This window comes from Pinus tabuliformis, chromosome 6 (assembly GCF_031772625.1).
Source record: "Pinus tabuliformis cultivar Carrire ecotype Pingquan chromosome 6, CPIR1, whole genome shotgun sequence".
Taxonomy (NCBI): Eukaryota; Viridiplantae; Streptophyta; class Pinopsida; order Pinales; family Pinaceae; genus Pinus; species Pinus tabuliformis.
This window is the reverse complement of record NC_142292.1, coordinates 1,762,672,600-1,762,679,741: the sequence shown is the minus strand read 5'-3', so window position 1 is coordinate 1,762,679,741 and position 7,142 is coordinate 1,762,672,600. Positions and strand designations below refer to the sequence as shown.

The following is a 7,142-nucleotide window of genomic DNA, read 5'->3' as shown; positions in this document are numbered from 1 at the left end:
GTGCATGGTGTAAACCAACTTGACAAAATTGATGAAGGCTCCATTCATCTCCAACTGAAAGTAATATTGGATACCAGAGATCATCAATTAAGGTATTGCATAGTTCGTGAAATATTGATCTAGTAGAAAAATATGTGGCATGAAAATGCCACATGGGATCCAATAGTGATTTTACATTAATTTCATTTAATTCTTCTCCTTGAGGACAAACACTTTTGTTGAAGGGGGAGGGTATGTTAGGGTTATAACCTAACCTCCCTACTTTATGCTACTGAGAAGTTAGTGAATTAATGCATTTAACCCTCCTCTATGAATAAGGCCCACTCGATAATCGTGCATAGTTATTTATTGTTAAAGGGCCCATTTTATAAGGCCCACCTAGTAGTTGGTACTCATTAATGATGGGACCACAAGTAGTTAGCATTTTCCATTGAGGATATATTTAAAGAGATGGGAGGCTATGGAATGTCTTGTCATGTATATTTGTATTTGGAGCTTTGCTAAATGAAAGGTCACCTCACCTTAGGAAGAAAGTGAACATTGCTTTCTTTCTTCCAAATATCATAATTTAAAGGTATCCTTTGCATATTTTATCACAATTGTCTCTTGTATTTGGTATTTTAAATTGTATTCTCTATTGTCACTTCAAGTTTAACAGTTAAGGAATAGTACATTCCATATAGCTTCCCCACTAAGTGTGGGTGTGACCCTCTAATTTTAGTGGAGAAAATGAATTTATAGAAATTATTTAATTAAAATAATTAGTTCCATTTTTTTCATTTAGAGTGAGTTGAAAGTGGAGGTATCCTGCTAATTAAGACGAGTTCAAATAGGCCATTGTGTTTCTCTAGTCTAACCAATGGCCATGGCTTACAAAAATATGCAAAATCTTATAACAATATATAAAATGCCAAATGTTTCATATGCCACTAAAGTTTACACACACACACACTCACTCACACACATATATAATTTTCAGGCACAGATGCCACTAGTGCCGAGTGACTTCTGTAGGGTTCTTCATAAGGCTAGGTGGCACATCAAAATGTGGTCGATCTCCTTTAGAGGTGAGAGGCGAGGGGGGTGGGCAGGCGGAGGGGCGTGGGGAACTAAAGTTGGAGTCAATGTGTGTCAAATGCCAATAAGGTAGATGATGGTTCTCGTGATTCTCCCATGGGTGTAGGGCCTTGGTCCAATGATTCTTTCCTGATGACAACCTCCAATGCATCTAGTATCTGCTTTTGTTGCCTTAATATTTCCATGAGGATTTCATGCTTGAAATTGTTGCTTGTTTCTTGATTTTCGAGATCTATCTAATGCCAACAAAGGGAGGATGAAAAAGTAGTGAGAATAAATTCCAATATTAGGAGGGACAAGTGGAGTTCATGGGGCTCCATTAGAGCCAAAACAACAAGATTAATTACAATGGGAGTGAAGAGAAGAATAGGGCGAACAATCAAAATAAGCCAAATGAAATAAGTGAACATGTTGGGTGGGGCAACTAGAAAAAATTATGTCTTCTTGAGCACAATAGTAAGATCCCAAAGATGAAGAGAAACAATGGATGATGATTCCACAAAGAAGGAATGGAACCTAGGCCATATATGGAAAGGGAAAACTAACGTCGAGAGAGAGAAAGGGATTCTCAATTGGTATACCAAATTACACCAGGGCTCTAATACTAATAGCCAACCTACATGCCATAGATGGTTCTACCTAAAAATGATATGAAGTATAATATTATCCCATTATTCATCCTTGGAAACTTCTCAAAGCATTCACTATTAGTAATTTGGTTGAGTTGGGATGTGTAACAAGTGGTTGCATGTCCTATCCTTGATGTCTTTGCAAGATGGGATACAAATGCATTACAAAGCTCTAGCTATTGAAATGATTCTAAGTTGGGTATTGGAAACTGGATATCATGGAATTGACTGATCATAATAATTATTGTTGATGTAAAGAAATCCCCCTACACTTGGTGGCTTTATTGTTTTTTTCATCAGTAATTGTATTAAGCTTCTAGAGTATATGATACTACTCAAACACTTCAAGTTTTCTACAAATGCATTGAATATTGGAAAGGAGAACCATCAGACAGATATACAAAGGAGAGGAATTCCATACCATATGTTTGATAATTAATATGGAGTCTCCACACACTTTGAAATTCCTTATATGCAAGTTGGAGGCTAGATTGAGGCCTTGAAGAAGTGCATAGGTTTTTTCCTGGTGGTTGGATAAGATTCCAAAGCTCCATTCATAAGTTAATACAATTAGGCCACTAGAGCAAAGAATTTCCCCTCCTACATCTAAGTTGAATTTGTACAATTATTTTTGTGACTAGCATAATCAACAATTGGGACAATCTCATACTTTCTTACAATTGGGGCAATCTCCTACTCACATGACATGGGTTCGATTCAATCTGCTACCACTATAACTACTAGGTGCACCACACCTACCCCTAATGTGGACATGATTTAATCAAGGGATTGAACCAAAAAACTCATAATATTTTACATATAATGTTTACACACTTTACCAAATAAGCTACCTCCCAAAAGCAAAGTGTGTTTTTTTTTAGTGTATGTGGTTCATGGTCCCCATAGATTAGTGACCACTATGTTCACAAAATAATTGTACTAGGAAGATCTACCCAAAAGGATCACTTCCTATCAGCTTAACCATGGAGCTTGACCCCAATAGTGTTGAGAGAATTGAACTCGTGACCTCTCAATAACAAAGGTTCTTTAATGACAGGGACTTGACCAACTGAGATAACCATGGGGACCTTTTTTATTTCTATGTGGTTCACAATCCCCGGATATTGGTGGCCGCTACATCCATGGAATAGTTGTACTAGGAAGATCTATCTGAAAGGATAACTTCTTGTCAACTCAACCACAGAGCTGGACCTTGAGAGTATCGAGAGAATTGAACCTGTGACCTCTCAATAGTAAATGTGCTTTAATGATGGGGACTCGACCAATTGAGCTAACCCTTGAGGCTATTTTTTTCTATGTGGTTCACGACCCCAAAGATCGATGACCACTACGTCCAAGGAATAATTATACGAGGCAGATCTACCCAAAAGTATCACTTCCTATCAGCTAAACCACAAAGCCTGACCTCGAGAGTGTCAAGAGAATTGAACTCGTGACCTCTCAATAGCAGAGGTGCTTTAACGATGAAAACTCGACCAACGGAGCTAACCCTTGGGGCCTTTTAAATGGGCATCAGGTATCACCTGGGGAAAAAAGTCATCCTTCCTGTCAACCAGAAGGAAAGAAAGAGTTTGTTGGTACTAGGTCAACCCTCAATATAGACTCACTTAAGAGCACAACAAGTCACTCTATTCCAAAGCATAAACATGTCAACATATGAGACTTGAACCTGGGTGGGGAGGATAACAACTATTCCACCCAACCACCTAGGCTAAACTCAATTGAATTTTTTCTATCTGGTTCATAGACCTTAGAGATCAGTGACCGTTACATTCACATAATATTTGTACTAGGCAAATCCACCGAAGGGATCACTTCTTGTCGGCTCAACCACAAAGCCTGACCTCAAGGGTGTTCAGAGAATTGAACTCGTGACCTCTCAATAGCAAAGATGCTTTAACAATGGGGACTCGACTAATTGAGCTAACCCTTGGGGCTCTCCCAAACACTACGATTTTAATAATCTCAACAATTATCTCACCCGTATTTTAATGATCTTTCTCAATAAGCATTTTACTAAATTAAACATTTCTTTAATGTATCCTACACCTCCTGTCTTTATTACGATATTCTCTCCAAATTTATTTTTTTAACTTGTTCGTTGTTGACGATAAGTAAAATGTCCACCCAAAATGTGAAACATTTCTTGATTATAAATATATATTAACATATCAAAGTGTGAAAACCCTCGCACTAAGTTATAACCTAAAGTGTAAAAACCCTCACACTCAAGTTATATCCTAACTATTAATAAAAAGTTTATAAGTTTGAATCTAAAGTAAAATTAAATTAAATTTTATAAGTAAAATATTAAAGGTTTAAATTTGAATATAAAAATGGAATAACTTATATCCTAACTATTAATAAAAAGTTATAAGTTTGAATCTAAAGTAAAATATTAAAGATTTAAATTTGAATATAAAAATGGAATAACTTATCCTAAAGCGTAAAAATCTCACACTCAAGTTATATCCTAACTATTAATAAAAAGTTATAAGTTTGAATCTAAAGTAAAATTAAATTAAATTTTATAAGTAAAATATAAAAGTTTAAATTTCAATATAAAAATAGAATAACTTATCTTAAAGTGTAAAAACCCTCACACTCAAGCTAGGGGCGGAGCGCAGAAGCGGAAGGGACGAGCAGGAAGGCGAGCAGGGGTGAGCAGGAGGGCAGAAGCGGAAGGGCGAGCAGACGCGGTAGGGTGAACAGGAGCATGTGTAGGAGGGCAAGCAGAAGTGGCGAGCAGGAGCGGGGGCGAGGTGGCTCCCCTTGCCGCCTCTGCCCCCGATGATGCCTCTGCTCCGGTGGGTCTTCTCCTTCTCGGCGGCAGTTAGGTCTGTTCTGGCCACGGCATATATGTTGGAGCGTTGAGGGAATAGCGGTGCCTCTGCCCTGTTTCGTGTCGCTTCTATGGATGTCCCCATTGGTCTTTTCTGCAGGCAGATGCGGTTGATTGTGGCAGCATTCTTCCTCTGTTTCTCATTTGAATCAGGTGGAGAGTTTGAGGGGGCGGGGAAAGAGTGGCTTCTTTTGCTGCTCTCTTCCTCATTTTGTGCCTCTCCCTTCATTTTGGGCGGACAGATCTTACTGCTCTTTCATCAGATGCTTATCTGCTTGGTTTCTTGGTGCCTCTTCTGCACCTTATAGATGGATTGCCCTGTCTGGGGGGCAATATTCGCCTTTCGGGGCTTTATTTGGGATCTTTTTTAGCAGATTTGCATGTGGTTCGGTCCACGTTTCTGCATATGCATCATGCATTTGCTCTATATAATCTCCTTATATGAATGTTTCTGCATATGCTTCTTGCATTTGCTCTATATAATCTTCTTATATGAATATATTACGCTTTTTCTTCTGAAAAAAAATATCCTAACTATTAATAAAATGTTACAAGTTTGAATCTAAAGTAAAATAAAGTTAAATTTTATAAGTAAAGTATTAAAGGTTTAAGTCAATATAAAAATAGAATGAAGTCCTAAAATTATTTTTTTTAGATTTAAAATTTCCTTTTAAGTAAAATTAAACCAAAATTTAAGTTAAATTTTTTGGTAAAGCCTAAAGTTTATAAAGAAAACCTCAAGGTTTAGTTGATTTTTATAAATAAAACCGTAAGTTTTAGCTGATTTCTTTTGTAAGTAAAACTATGATGGACGAACCGAAATTAAAAAGCACCAACGTGGACGGCAGGATTCGAACCTGCGCGGGCAAAGCCCACATGATTTCTAGTCATGCCCGATAACCACTCCGGCACGTCCACTACTGTGAGTAAGATTTTGGTTATAGGATCTATGCTTTATCACTGGTGTTACCATTTATCGATAAAATTTTATATTATTTAGGTGTTTGAGGAAATTATAAACCAAAATTGTCAAACCATTTTAAAAATATGATATTTAAATTAAAAATAACCTAATTTTTTTATCAACACAACCATGCAAAATCGTTATTAAAGTGGTTAAAATTGATATAAATCAAAATGTTAACATGTTAATGTCTTTTTATTGTCTAATTTTAACATTCATTAAAGTATATAAATAAAAAAATTTAATTATATTAATATTAATCGCTTTAAATAAAAAATTTTAATTATATTAATATTAATCGCTTTAATTTAGTAGGTTGATTTTTTTGGGTAAACACCCCGCAATAAGATGAACCTGTTGGCATCCGTCTAAAAAATAAAAATAGGATGACCATATTGAGACATGGATTTTAATAGTCAAGATTAACGATATTCCTTGTGTCTTTCATCCCATTCTTAAGTTTTTTTTAATAAGTTATATGAATGAAAGAATATGAGCATATGGTAAATGAAGTGTTTAATATTAACCAATTTATATTGCATATTTATCTGGTTAAAGATGGTAAAGAGTAATGGAAAATTGGTTGATTTGTTATTAAAGTTTATTATATATTTTAATTTAGTTATTGAGCGATGGAATTTATTTATTTTTCATATTTGTAAAAGGGAAGAATGAAACATAATATTAAAGGGTACTTGATCACATTGATATAGGGATTAGCTTTGGTTTTATCAATATGTTGTAAAAGGGTGGAAACACAAATAAAATTTGAACAAGTGTTTTTAATGTTTTATTGATTTATTTTAAAGAAGTTTTTTTACTAAAGGTTGAAAAGAATGAAATATAATAGTAGAAGGTACTTGATCACATTTATATAGGGATTAGTTTTGGTTTTATCAATATGTTGTAAAAGGGCGGAAACACAAATAAAATTTGAACAAGTGTTTTTAATGTTTTACTGATTTATATTAAAGAACTTTTTTTTACCAAAGGTTTTCTTACTTGTGACCCTTTCGATTTTTCATACAATAATGCAAAATTCAAAACTAGAAATCTATATATACCATTAAAATTGAAAAATTGAAAGTATATATACATGTTTGCATAAATGATCTATTGAAATAAAAAATGTTTCCATTATAAATTAAAATTGGAGCATGAGATTGATTTCTTAAACATAAAACAAACTATATAGTTGGAAAAATCCAATGAAAGATACTTCATAATCAAGGTAACAAATCAGCTCTTGAAGTGAATTATAACCTACCTTTGCATAAAGAACTTTAAAGCTAATTTGTGTTGTAACTTAAAGAAATCTCGCTTTTTATCATTGAAAAATCATACACTCAAATGCAACAACTAGGGCACTCAACACTGAAGAATGACATGTGCAAATGCATTAGTGATTGTTGAAAAACATCAAAAATCAAGAAAAAACTAAAGGTTCCTAAGATTGGCATTTAAAAAATCAAACTATGCAAAGTCTCCTAAGCAATTTTGCATGGATTATCGTAATTGCTTCTTCGATAGCTACGTGGATCCATAGAAGTGACTCCTCAAAATTATGCGAGCCAAACCAAATCAAATAGGAAACCGCCAAGAGAAAGGA

At 34.8% G+C, this 7,142-nt stretch overlaps 1 non-coding gene across 1 annotated transcript; it reads right to left on the bottom strand.

The window, feature by feature from the left end:
• Positions 1-5,405: 5,405 nt before the first annotated feature.
• On the bottom strand, positions 5,406-5,487 carry TRNAS-AGA (transfer RNA serine (anticodon AGA)). The gene has a single exon. It is a non-coding gene; the product is annotated as a tRNA-Ser (tRNA).
• Between the last annotated feature and the right edge of the window lie 1,655 nt (positions 5,488-7,142).